Genomic DNA, 12500 nt, shown 5'->3' with positions numbered 1-12500 from the left:
AGAAATTTTCTCCAATTAAATATTGGGAAAACCGAAGAAAAATGCTGGGAGTACACTGCACGTTCATTAGCACCTGTGAAGAGGGAAGACAGGATAACGTTTCCGTTACAGACCCTTTTGAAAAGGTGGGGGGGGGGGGAGGGGAAGAAAAAAGGTTGCAGGGGTAAATTTTACCAGCCTGCGATGGCCGACAAGGAACTTCCGTGCATTGGCGACGAGATACTTGCCAACTGTTGCCCTGTATTGAAACATAGAAACATAAAAATAGTCTTTTCTGTCGGCAGTGTGGCCGCGGGTTTTTTTTCCCGATGCGCAGTGGGTGAGGTATTTCATCACAGGCACGGACTTGGGGAAACATTTATGCTTAAGAGCATTCTTTTATCTGTGAACCTCAGAGGGGGACTTTTTACTGCACAACAATGACGCATCCATTCCCCTTACCTACCATTCTCTTGGCCTCTTCAGAGCAAGACTGACAGGTTTGCCAATTAGTGCTGAACGGCTGTCAGTTTAGTGCTGTGGATTCACATGCACCCAAGAATCCGGTTAGACTGCCCAAACTCATTTCACTTTTGGGCCTGCGAGACAGCGAAGAGGGAGGGGAGACTCTCCTTCCATCAGTCTGTATTTGATATCGCCCATGTGTTAACCCACCGTGTTCTGCAGCCCATAGTAAATCAGGATCTCCGCTTGTATGTGTTGCTGCTGCCAAAAAATGTTTCTGTTTTATGGTGCTCGAAACAAGAACAATTTGCACTTATATAGTGCCTACAATGAAGTAAAACGTCCCAGGGTGCGTTATCAAACAAAATTTGACATCGAGTCACCTAAGGAGATATTAGGACAGGTGATCAAAAGCTTGGTCAAAGATGTGGTTCTTAAGGAGAGTCCTAAAGGAGGAGCAGTGGCGAGGTAGCGAGGCAGAAAGGTTTAGGAAGGCAATTCCAGAGCTTAGGGCCTTGACAGCTGAAGGCACGGCCACCAGTAATGGGGCGAAGGAAAGGTCTCTTAAGATTTCTTCTGCTCGAAAACATTCAAATTAACAGGTCATTCAATTTAAGTGACCTTGAATTAAAAGGAGTAGACTCTATTTCGCAGATGCCTGCCACAGCATGATGGAGGTAGATGGAGTCATAGGAATTACAGGACGGAAAGAGCCCCATTGGGACTGACTCTCTGGCGGCTATTCACCTGGTGCTATCTACTCTAATCCCATTTCCCTGCCTCTTCCTCAAAGGTGTGTGCTTTCCTCCAAATACATAACAACGATTAGGAAATCCTTTTTCTGATAGCTGAACCACTAACGGGCATTAATTATGTAATAGAAAAAATATTTTGGAAATTAATATGTGGCAGTCACAATATATGCACATCCAAACTTTGAAACCTCCTATCCACAAATATGCCAAACAAAATTCTAAAAATCGACTGCCGTGCTTAGATAAAGCTCAGTACTATATTTTCTCTTGGGAACTGTGATCAATACAATTCAATTAAGAAACTACATGCAACTTTGTGGAGAGCTTGAGGTAAGTGAAAGGTGATGGGTAGATTTTATATTCTCTCTTCAGTTTTGAGCAGTCTTCAAAGAAACCCGAAGCTTTAAGTCATCACCATCTCAGTTAGCTTTCTGGTTGAAAGAAGTGGTTAATTCTGAAAGCACTTAGTCGCTCTCAGACAGCAGAACCAAGCTGCAACTCTAGGCAAGTGGCTGCCTCACGCAGGGTCGCGATTCTTGTTTCCTGCTTTACATGGAGAGTGGAGCCAATAAGATTTCTTCTTTTGTATGTTAGGCAGAATAAAGAACTGCACACCATTTAGACTATTGCACCAGACATAACCCGTGCATAAATCTTGTCGGAGCTTTTAGGGTCCTAATGCATCAGTTTGGAACCAAATCCTGCAGGATATTCTGGGTCCTACAATGTTTTTTTCTGTGTGGGATTCAGCCCAAAAAAGCCAAAGGCTAAACTGTAGCGTTGTCTGGATTAAAAGTTATGTTTTTATTCTCGACTTCAAAGACTGCTTTCTGCGTTTTATATCGAGAGTTTCTTGATGCCCTTCCCAAATGTCCAGCATTTTAAATGTGGCTAAAACGCCATGGTCTGAAAAGACAGTAGCAGTGTGATTTATTTTAAATGCGGTTTTTATTCATTTTTTTAAATAAACATGTCGGCAATTGAGAGAGAAATATAAGCTTAATTGAGTGTGTAATTCAGTCAGATGCTTGTATGGAAAGATCCCACACACACACCGACTAGAATATGGTTACCCATCATCTTGCACTGTTGAGCACTCAACCATGTTACATCATTACTGCACAGACCATCGTCGCTCTGCCTAATTTCGTCCCATTCGAACATCCCAGCGTCGGAGGCAGGTGGTGGAGGGGTAATGACTTCTTTTATAGGCCGCAGGTCATTTTCTTTCTTGGATTGGGGGGGGACGCAGTTTAATGCTCTGTGAAAATAGGGGCGCTGCTAAATCTTTTTAACTGACATCTAAAAAGAAAGAAAGACTTGCATTTCTGTAGCACCTTTCACGACCACCGGACGTCTCAAAGCGCTTTACAACCAATGAAGTACTTTTGGAGTGCGGTCACTGTTGTAATGTAGGGAAACGCGACAGCCAATTTGTGCACAGCAAGCTCCCACAAACAGCAATTGTGATAATGATCAGATAAACTGTTTTTTGTTATGTTGATATCTATTCTTAAAAATGCAAGAACAGAAAGTAATGGCTGTAGTGATCAATAGCATGTCATTCTATAGTGGACACTAGGTGGAGCTGTAGAGCTGTATATAGCTGTATGTATAAGACTACACTACCCAGCTATATATTATATTAAGACTACATTACCCATGAGGCTAGGCTACCCACAAGGCAGCAGTCAAGATGGAAGCCTCTACAAGATGCTGTACAAGTCCACATGTGCTCAATAAAAGTGTCTAGCAAAAGTTAGCTGTGTTCATAATAAGAATGTCTATTTATTATTGAACATAACAATGGCTTCAGATGCTTAATCATTTCTATGCTAAGCAGCACTGGAGTTCAAGCTTCTTATCGCTACCTAATTTAGCAAATAATTATTTTATTATTTTATTTTATTTCCCTTGATCTGAAATTTTTCCCCAATGCTTTCACTTAATTATTGCCATCTCCCACTCATTTTTATTGCAGTGTTGAAGGGAGTGCGAGGGGGGGGGGGGGGAATTGTGCTTTTTGTGATCATTTCAGATGTTGCGACATTTTTGCATTTAACACAAGTTGGCATTTTTAGCATTTTTATAAAGCGCTTCAACCAATTTCAAATGAGGCCGTCGTCTCGAGTATTGAAGCCACTTCCAGTGGAGCGAACCACTTTCGCTTTATGGCATGAAGCAAATCTTTACAACAGGCTCAGCTCCCAGATCAACCAGCAAGAGCCTCGTCTGAAAATGTTGGTTTTATCTATCACGTTAATCACTGGCAATGCGATACCCGCTGTGGTATTGCTTTTTATTATATTGCTTTTGCAGTTTTTGTTACGTAGTGGGCGATTCACAATGCGAAATGGGGAGGCAGGCAGATGATTTCAACATCAAAAAAATTTCTGCCACCCACTGATTTTCGAGCAGGCTTCCAAAACAGGCAAGAGTCTTATTAAAATATTTAAAGTCGGGTTCTGCGCCGGTTGCAATTTTCAGCGACCAATATCCGTCCGTTGGGATAAATGGAACATTTATCATGTTATCGTATTACAAGTGCAACATCCCCACCGACACCTGGGAATCCCTGGCCCAAGACCGCACAAAGTGGAGGAGAAGCATTCAGGAAGGTGCCGAACACCTCGAGTCTCTTCGCCGGGAGCAAGCGGAAGCCAAGCGCAGGCAGCGCAAGGAGCGCACGTCAACCCAAGCACCCCACCCACCCGCCCCTTCAACCACCGTCTGCCCCACCTGTGACAGAGACTGTAGCTCCTGTCCCGCATTGGACTCCTCAGTCACCTGCGAACTCATTTTTAATGTGGAAGCAAGTCATCCTCGGTTCCGAGGGACTGCCTAAGAAGAAGGAGAAGAAGAAGATTGGGACTGGAAGCAGAGCTGCCTGACCAGCGGTTCGTAAAGGGACTGATGCGCCATCAATTACTCAAAAGACTGAGGTTAAGCGAGTAACAACCAGGCTTTTATTAACTAAAGAATGAAGGTCTTGTCTCGAGTGGTCGACCCGTCCAGAATACTAAGGGACTGGGAGGTAGTCACTTATATACCTGGAATAGTGGGAGGAGTCAGCCGAGGCATGTCCAGACCTGTACCTAGTGGAATACACATACAGACACAGACAGGTATGACAGTGGTTTACCACAGGGACCACTGGAGACCATTCCGGAAACACTTCATCGTCATATTTTCGGGGCAAGCAAGAGCGTTGAATATGCCTCCCGGCCCCACCGAAATCTTCAAGGCTGCTGCCAGCCCTTCCTTTGCCCACCTCGTACCCCGGGATTACCTTTTCTCGCCCCCCGATGAAAATGGTTCGAGCCTCTCGCTGGCTCTTTTGGGAGGAGGGTGCCATCACTCCTGCCCATTACGCGCCCGATGTGCGCCGATTGCCAGCCCCATAGTGTCTGGAACACTAAGTTAATTGTTATATATGCCGTATGTCAGCCGTGGTTCAGTTGACAGGACCCTCGCCTCTGAGTCAGAAGGTTGTGGGTTCAAGTCCCATTCCAGAGAATTGAGCACAAAAATCTAGGCTGACAGTCCAGTGCCATCTGCTCTCTCAGGTGGACGTAAAAGATCCCGCGGCACTATTTCGAAGAAGAGCAGGGTAGTTCTCCCCGGTGTCCTGGTCAATATTTATCCCTCAATCAACATCACTAAAACAGATTATCTGGCCATTATCACATTGCTGTTTGTGGGAGCTTGCTGTGCACTAATTGGCTGCCATGTTTCCCACACTACAACAGTGACTACACTTCAAAAAGTACTTCATTGGCTGTAAAGCGCTTTGGGACGTCCGGTGGCCGTAAAAGGTGCTGTAGAAATCATAGAATCATAGGAATTTACAGCACGGAAGGAGGCTATTTCGGCCCTTTGTGTCCGTGCCGGCCGACAAGGAGCTATCCACCCTCGATTTCAAAATTCTCATCCTTGTTTTCAAATCCCTCCATGGCCTCGCCCCTTCCTATCTCTGTAATCTCCTCCAGCCCCACAACCCCCCGAGATATCTGCGCTCCTCTAATTCTGCCCTCTTGAGCATCCCTGATTATAATCGCTCCACCTTTGGTGGCCGTGCCTTCTGTTGCCTAGGCCCTAAGCTCTGGAATTCCCTGCCTAAACCTCTCCGCGCCTCTACCTCCCTTTCCTCCTTTAAGATGCTGCATAATACTTACCTCTTTGACCAAGCCTTTGGTCACCTGCACTAATTTCTCCTTATGTGGCTCGGTGTCAAAATGTTGTCTTTTAATAGTCCTGTGAAGCACATTGGGGCGTTTTACTACATTAAAGGTGCTATATAAATACAAGTAGTTGTTGTTGTTTCCAGCTCTTGGTCTGTAGCCCTGTAGTGCCATAGATTCATAGAAATTTACAGCACAGAAGGAGGCCATTCAGTCCATCATGTCTGTGCTGGTCAAAAAATAGTTACCCAGCCTAATCGCACTTTCCAGCTCTTGGTCCGTAGCCCTGTAGGTTACGGCACTTCAAGTGCGTATCCAAGTACTTTTTAAATGTGGTTAGGGTTTCTGCCTCTACAACCCTTTCAGGCAGTGAGTTCCAGACCCCCACCACCCTCTGGGTGAAGAGATTTCCCCTCAAATCCCCTCTAAACCTTCCACCAGTTACTTTAAATATGCGCCCCCTGGTTTTTGACCCCTCTGCTAAGGGAAATAGGTCCTAATAGGAAATAAATGCAAGTCTTGTTTTTTCTTTTAATTACGCTCTGCGGTGAAAATGACGCCATCTTATTATGGATAATGTCATCGTGGCATGTGTGTTATGCACTGAAAGAAAGGCAGGCCAAACTGATGCCACCGGTGACGGTGGCCCTGCGAATCGGTACCTTGCTGTATTGGGGGAAGCATTGCCACTGTCCCGGGGATCCCCTATCCTAACTTCGGAAAATCCGTATCAACTATCATTGCAGAAAACTTTTTTTCAAACAGAAATAATGTGCTGTGAAATCAACACACGCAGTAAACTCTAGAATACAGAATTTTGAACATTGTGCTTGCGGTGTGTCCTATGCCTGGCCCCAAATGGGCAGGGGTCTGAAAGCCTTGTGAATTGCCTTGCGCAGCCCAGTTTGAAAACTTATGCTTCAATTGAAATGTCTCTGGAATCACAGTGTAAAGACGGCAATAAAGTAAACTGGAGTTTAGAACCTAAAGGAAGGGGGATTTAAATGTTTCTTTTCCTCCCTTTTTTCTATCTTTCTCTCTTTCTTTTTATCTCTTTTTCCAGCAGTATTCTCCCTTCGTCCCTCCTTTGATATCTGGCTGGTGCACAGTTCGTCACCTTGCCCAAATTACCATTTTCTTTTTCATTGGTGAGCCACGGTGATGAGTGTTGATGGGCTATTCAACTATTCAGGGGCATCACATCAAAGCTTGATTCTGTCTTTGCCTGACATCAGTATAGATCTATTTCCCAATGGTGGGGGGGTGGGGGGGGGGGGGGAGTGGGGCGCAGGGATTACGGGATATCAATCAGGAGTGGGAACCCCGGTACATCGTTCTTTTTCTTTTTCAACCTTCTTCTGAGGCTCGAGGAGAGTTATACTGCTCCCGCTCCACTGGCTGAGATCAGGTAACTCAGATCAAAATCTAGGACCTTCCTTCTCTGCATGGTGTAACTTGCCACTCTCTTAAGCAGCTTCACCAGGAGGCTGGCGTTAAGGGAAAAAAAAGTATTTGTATGATTCAACTTTATAGGTGGGGAAACTATAATTAAAATCTAGCGGAAAGCACTTCATTCAGATCAAACCACATTTTACACTCAACAGTATTTGATAAAATGCAGGTCATTTTCTCTGGATTCTGTTACAATTGAGGGCGATTTTAACCTACTCGCTCAGCAGAAACCTGGTGGGTGGGCAGTTAAAATCACCCTGACTGTTACCTGTCCGAAAACCGCCCTGATCACAACATCTGCAATTTAAAGCGATAGCAAAATACTGCGGATGCTGGAAATCTGAAATAACAACAGAAAAAGCTGGAAAAACTCAGCAGGCCAGGCAACATCCGTGGAGAGAGAAACAGAAGCTAACGTTTCAGGTCGAAGACCCTTCGTCAGAACTGAAGAAGGGTTTCGACCTGAAACATTAACTCTGTTTCTCTCTCCACGGATGTTGCCTGGCCTGCTGAGTTTTTCCAGCTTTTTCTGTTGTTATCTGCAATTTAAACCTGCTCCCCTGAGCGGGCAGCAAGGACACACGCCCGGAGCCAATGGGGGTCCTTCTTTATATATGTGTGTTGCGGGCCCAATGATGTAATTGAGACCAGTGTTCCCTCTAATTTGTTTTTGAGGCGTGCGGGCCCCTTTAACGGGCTGTGTGGCCCATTCAAATTTCCGCGCAGACCCGGGTTTTCCCATTTTAAAATCTGGCGAGTGGCCTGCGCGGGTCCTCCAGATTGCTGGGTGGCCGCGCAGCTTAACGTGTACATTGGTTGAGACCCGACTGTAATTTTAACTCTGGCCTGAGCGGGGAATCCATCTGGAGTTAAAAATCGGGGCCACGTCTCTGGATAAGTTTTTTTTTTTAAAAACAGTGTTTAATGAAGGTTTGGTTTCACCAGCTCATAACTGATAAGTAAGCTGCTGGCGCTCAAATTATGCTGCATTTGTTGTCTTTGTCAGTCGGTACAAATAAAATGCAACACTATTTATAATACGTGTTGTTCCTGAATTATTATGTTACATGCATATTATTGATTACCCTGTTACGATAGCAAAATACTGCAGATGTTACCCTGTGCTCCATGAAATCTAAAACTTCCATCAAAGTCTGTAAGCAGTGGCTCAATTTGAGAAGGTGACTTGGGGGGTGCAGTGTTAGCGGATGCCACTTCGAGCACAGTGCAAGTCCCAAAGGGGACTGTGCAGGAACTAAGCGGCGAAACAGATATTATCGATCGAATGCAACAGTCGGCATTTTTTCCCCAGCAAAGTTATATCGTTCACAGCTCCAAAGAGATTCCTCTGCTTCCGACAAAAAGCAAAATACTGCGGATGCTGGAAATCTGAAATAAAAAACAGAAAATGCTGGAAACACTCAGCAGGCCAGGCAGCATCTGTGGAGAGAGAAACAGAGTCAGCGTTTCCGATCGATGACCCTTCGTCAGAACTGGAAATAGCTGGAGAGGTAACAGGTTTTTAAGCAAGTGCAGGGGCAGGGAAAGGAGGGAGGGGAGGAAAGAACAAAAGGGGAAGGTCTGTGATAGGATGGAAGGCAGGAGAGATTAAAAGACAAAAAGGATGATGGTGCGTGGCAAAAGGAGATGGTAATAGGAGTTTCCTCTGCTTCATTATTTCACCTGAACACGAACCATTGCGGTTTCTGCAGCATTTTAATGTTGATAATTGGGTTAATTTGTCTGCGTCCTTGTGCTAAGGAAATATTTCCACCTCTCCGTTATTATTCCTATATCTTCTTTTACTTTTGCGATGAGTATGCAAGAAATGAACTTTGATAAATGTAATCTGCAAAATGTCCCTGCTCACGGTATAAGGTTGTGCGCTACATGAACTTCACAGTTTAACACCTACATAGAATTACATGGAGCGTACATCAAAGACCCGGGCCATTTGGCCCAACTGGTCCATCCTCCAGACGAGCCTCCTCTCATCCCTCTTCATCTAACCCCCATCAACAGATCCTTCTATTCCTTTCTCCCTCATGTGTTTACCCAGCTTCCCCTTAAATGCGTCTATGCTGTTCGCCTCAACTACTCCTTGTGGTAGCGAGTTCCACATTCTAACCTCTCTCTGGCTAAAGGGGTTTCTCCTGAATTACCATTCGGATTTATTAGTGACTAGCTTATATTTACAGCCCCTAGTTTTGGACTCCCTACAAGTGAAAACCAAGACTTCAGTTTTTCTGCTGACGATAGCAGTCCTACTGAGGACGATGGATGTTTAGGTTGAGGATATGCTGTGACAAAGATTGAAATAAGCAGGTTATTGCACTGTACCCTATTCTATATTTTTATGAGTTTTTCCCCAGCTAAATTACCTTAAATTGATTTTCCAGAAGGTTGAGCAAGGTGAGGAGAAGGAAATGGCATAAATGTCACATTTATAGGCCACGATTTTGTAAATGGATGCGGCTTGGGAGCGGTTCAGCTGGTTTCTGGGTTCCAGTCCCGCCCCCAACTGCATCCGGCCAGCGGACGTGATTTTATGTCGATTGGCCTTGTTAAGCCCGCCCTGCAGGCTTGCTAGCCAATTGAGAGGAAGCTGGTCAGATGACGCCATTTGATGACGTGTCATCTGTGGGTGTTCTTAAAGGGACCACGCACAATTTTTCCTTGACAGCTCATTTCTCAGTGTTTGACAGCATTGAGGTGCTGCAAACGCTGACAATGACTGTTCACAGGTGAGCTCTTGCACCCAGGCTCTCCAGTGACTCCCTCCTTAGGCTAGAACAGATGGCAACTGCAAGTGAGGTTAGAGAAGTGATCTGTCACTGGTGAGAGAGGTTCTCCCAATGAGGTGGGACTAGACAGCCAATTCAAAACTTGTTACCTACAGAAAAGAGTAAATACATTAAAAATTATTTTCCCAACATTTCCTTACCTCTGAAACTCACCAGTGCACCATTGGATCCTTCACACCACTTCTGCAGCTGTCATCAATGCAGAAACACTACAGCAGACTCACAACGCGCCACACTTACCTGGCGTGGTGTCCGGATATCAGGGAACCCGAGGTAGAAATGGCAAAATTGAAAAAGAGCCTGTTAACAAGTATCAAGTACCTGTTAACAGGCAGGTAAGTGGCTATAATCCTCTTCCTGCCACTAGGTGACGGGTCCATGTGCAAATCGGGGATTCGACACTTGGGAAGATTGATTGGAGACGGGTTGACAGTGGGTTTCCTACCCGCTGTCAATCTTTCCGATTTTGACTGCGGTCCCACCTCCAATCCCACACTCTGAGGACCGGCAAAATTCCGGCCATACAATCGCATCATATACAGTTGTGCTATTGGCTTGGGATGTGCAGGTAGTAATTTTGTAAGATGTACCAGTTAGCAGTGCCGTTATGCACCTCTTATATCATCGGATATAACATGTTTAATTGTACAAGACTGCGAGCTAGGTTTGCCAACCCACAGGAGTTTCCCTGGAGTTTTCCTGGAGTTTCCAGGAGTTTTCCTGGAGTCTCCAAGAATTGAAGATTAATCTCCAGGATATTGCTGTGAGCAACCCAGGAGAAAAATCATAGGGGCATTAGCGAATCCTAGAATGGTTACAGCATAGAAAGGAGGCCATTCGGCCTGTTGAGCCTGTGCCGGCTCTCTGCAAGAGCATGTCAGCTAGTCCCACTCCCCCACTCTTTCCCCATAGCCCTGCAATTTTTTTTCCTTCAGGTACTTATTGAATTCCCTTTTGAAAGCCATGATTGAATCTGCCTCCAGCACCCTCTCAGGCAGTGCATACCAGATCATAACCACTCGCTGCGTAAAAAAGATTTTCCTCACGTCGCCTCTGGTCCTTCTGCCAATCACCTTAAATTAATCATTTTAAAATAATTTTCTTTCAACACTTTTGTATATTGGTTAGAAAAATGTTGGCGATGGGAAAGAAAAGGCTGTTTGACTGAGAGTCAAGGATCAGCCACTCGGGTAATGAAGAGTCTGTTCGTTTTCCAATTGGCCGCGGGGAGGCGAGAGGATGGACGTGTTGGGCGACCCAGTGGGGAAGGTGTGGGGGGCGGGGCAGTTGGCGGGAGGAGGTCATGCAATGAAACCTCTAGGAATACCGCCAGCCAGAGTTGGCAACCCGAGTGCAAGCTCCTGATTTTTTTCCATTGTTCTTTATGTAAATGTCGTCATCATCATCATCGTCATCGGTCGGCTATCGTCTGAGCTCCTGTGACTGTTCTTCACCCCTCTTTAAGGCAGGTACATGAACCATAGTGTTGCATTTCAGACTGTCCACGGCCATCCGTTCATTGACTTATGCGCTGTGGCTGCGATACGGTTTGCAGGTTGTGGAGGCCATTGGCTAATTCAAGGCATCTCCTCCATCAAGGGTCCCACTCCCCTCCCCCAGCCGCTCATCTGTCCAAAACCGTTGGTACTTTGACCGCCACTCAGCATTGACCAGTCACAGGTATCACCGTCACCTGCAACTATCATAATGGGTTTTATTTAAAATTCAAAAGAGCATTATTATCACACTGAGCCTTTTGATAATTTTTCTTGTGGTTGGGGGCGTGGGTTATGGAGTGGAGAAGGAGAGTGACATGGATCAGGCATTCATGAAAGAAAGACTTATGAAATAATACTGAGCGGCCTGCGGGTGGCGCTGTCCAGGGAGGGTATAAATACTCAGGCACGGGCCCAGCTTGCGCAGGACATTCTTCACAGGAACTAGTGAAGGACACAACTAGACCTCCATGTTGTAAAACAGTTGATTAATGCTTTGTTTAACGCTTAGACCAAGTGCCTAGTAGTTTTCTTACGTCAGAATGTTCGTAACACATTTCACACATGAAACAGTTGTGATCCACGAATACATGACTTCCTTGTGAGGCCGAATTTGCTTACCCATTCTGTCGCACTTCACCACAACTCGAGCAAGAATGCGGCAGAAAGAGGATACACCAGATCCCGCCTTATGTTGGAAGCTCCCGCTCGGCCTTGTAAAAACAAAGAAAGACTGGCATTTATAGATGTAAGACGTGCGGAATTACCGCTCGCCCCGTCCAACAGGTTGTAGAGTTCGGACTTGAGACTTATGAGAAATTACACCAGACACACAGGTTCTGTCTTTAACCTTTTATTGTTCCTAAGACAGATTCAAAACCCCAATCACTGTTCGAGCAGTTCACCAATAATATTACAGGAAATCATACATACACCCACCCGCCGATGATCTGTCCAGCATTGAGTGTAGGTCCTCGTAAGTAAAGGACCGGCCAGGCCCCTCCTTCCTCTGACTGCAGCCTGATCCTCGTAGGTGAGATGATTGGCCAAGACACCTTCTTCTGACTGCAGTGCCGATATTCTTTAGCCACCGTGTTTTATACAGCTTTCCTTGTCTTTTGCATTAAATCAATCATTCAGAGATAGTAAAATGTTCCTTTAATGTTGCTCTGAGCTCTTTGAGCTGTCAAACGTTCACATTAACTCATCCTGTGTCGCTATCCATTAGTTGTCTTTATCACAGCCCAAAATTCATTCATTCACTCCTAAAGTTTACAAAAGTGGCAGAAAACCATTTGGTTATGGTTCATGTGTTACGTCGTATTCTGCAATTCAAAACGTCAGAGGTTTGACATCAAAGACAGCGGG

The 12500-nt window shown here is 45.3% G+C and overlaps 1 protein-coding gene across 1 annotated transcript in view; it reads left to right on the top strand.

Moving 5' to 3' along the window:
* Positions 1-12500, top strand: part of nrxn3a (neurexin 3a) — a 2455668-nt gene that overhangs the window by 377378 nt on the left and 2065790 nt on the right. The gene's annotated exons all lie outside the window — the stretch shown is intronic.

Source organism: Somniosus microcephalus, chromosome 12, assembly GCF_052327205.1.
Source record: "Somniosus microcephalus isolate GS21.2 chromosome 12, FLI_Smic_1.0, whole genome shotgun sequence".
Taxonomy (NCBI): domain Eukaryota; kingdom Metazoa; phylum Chordata; class Chondrichthyes; order Squaliformes; family Somniosidae; genus Somniosus; species Somniosus microcephalus.
Note: the sequence above shows the minus strand (reverse complement) of the source record. Positions and strands in the feature narration are given on the sequence as shown.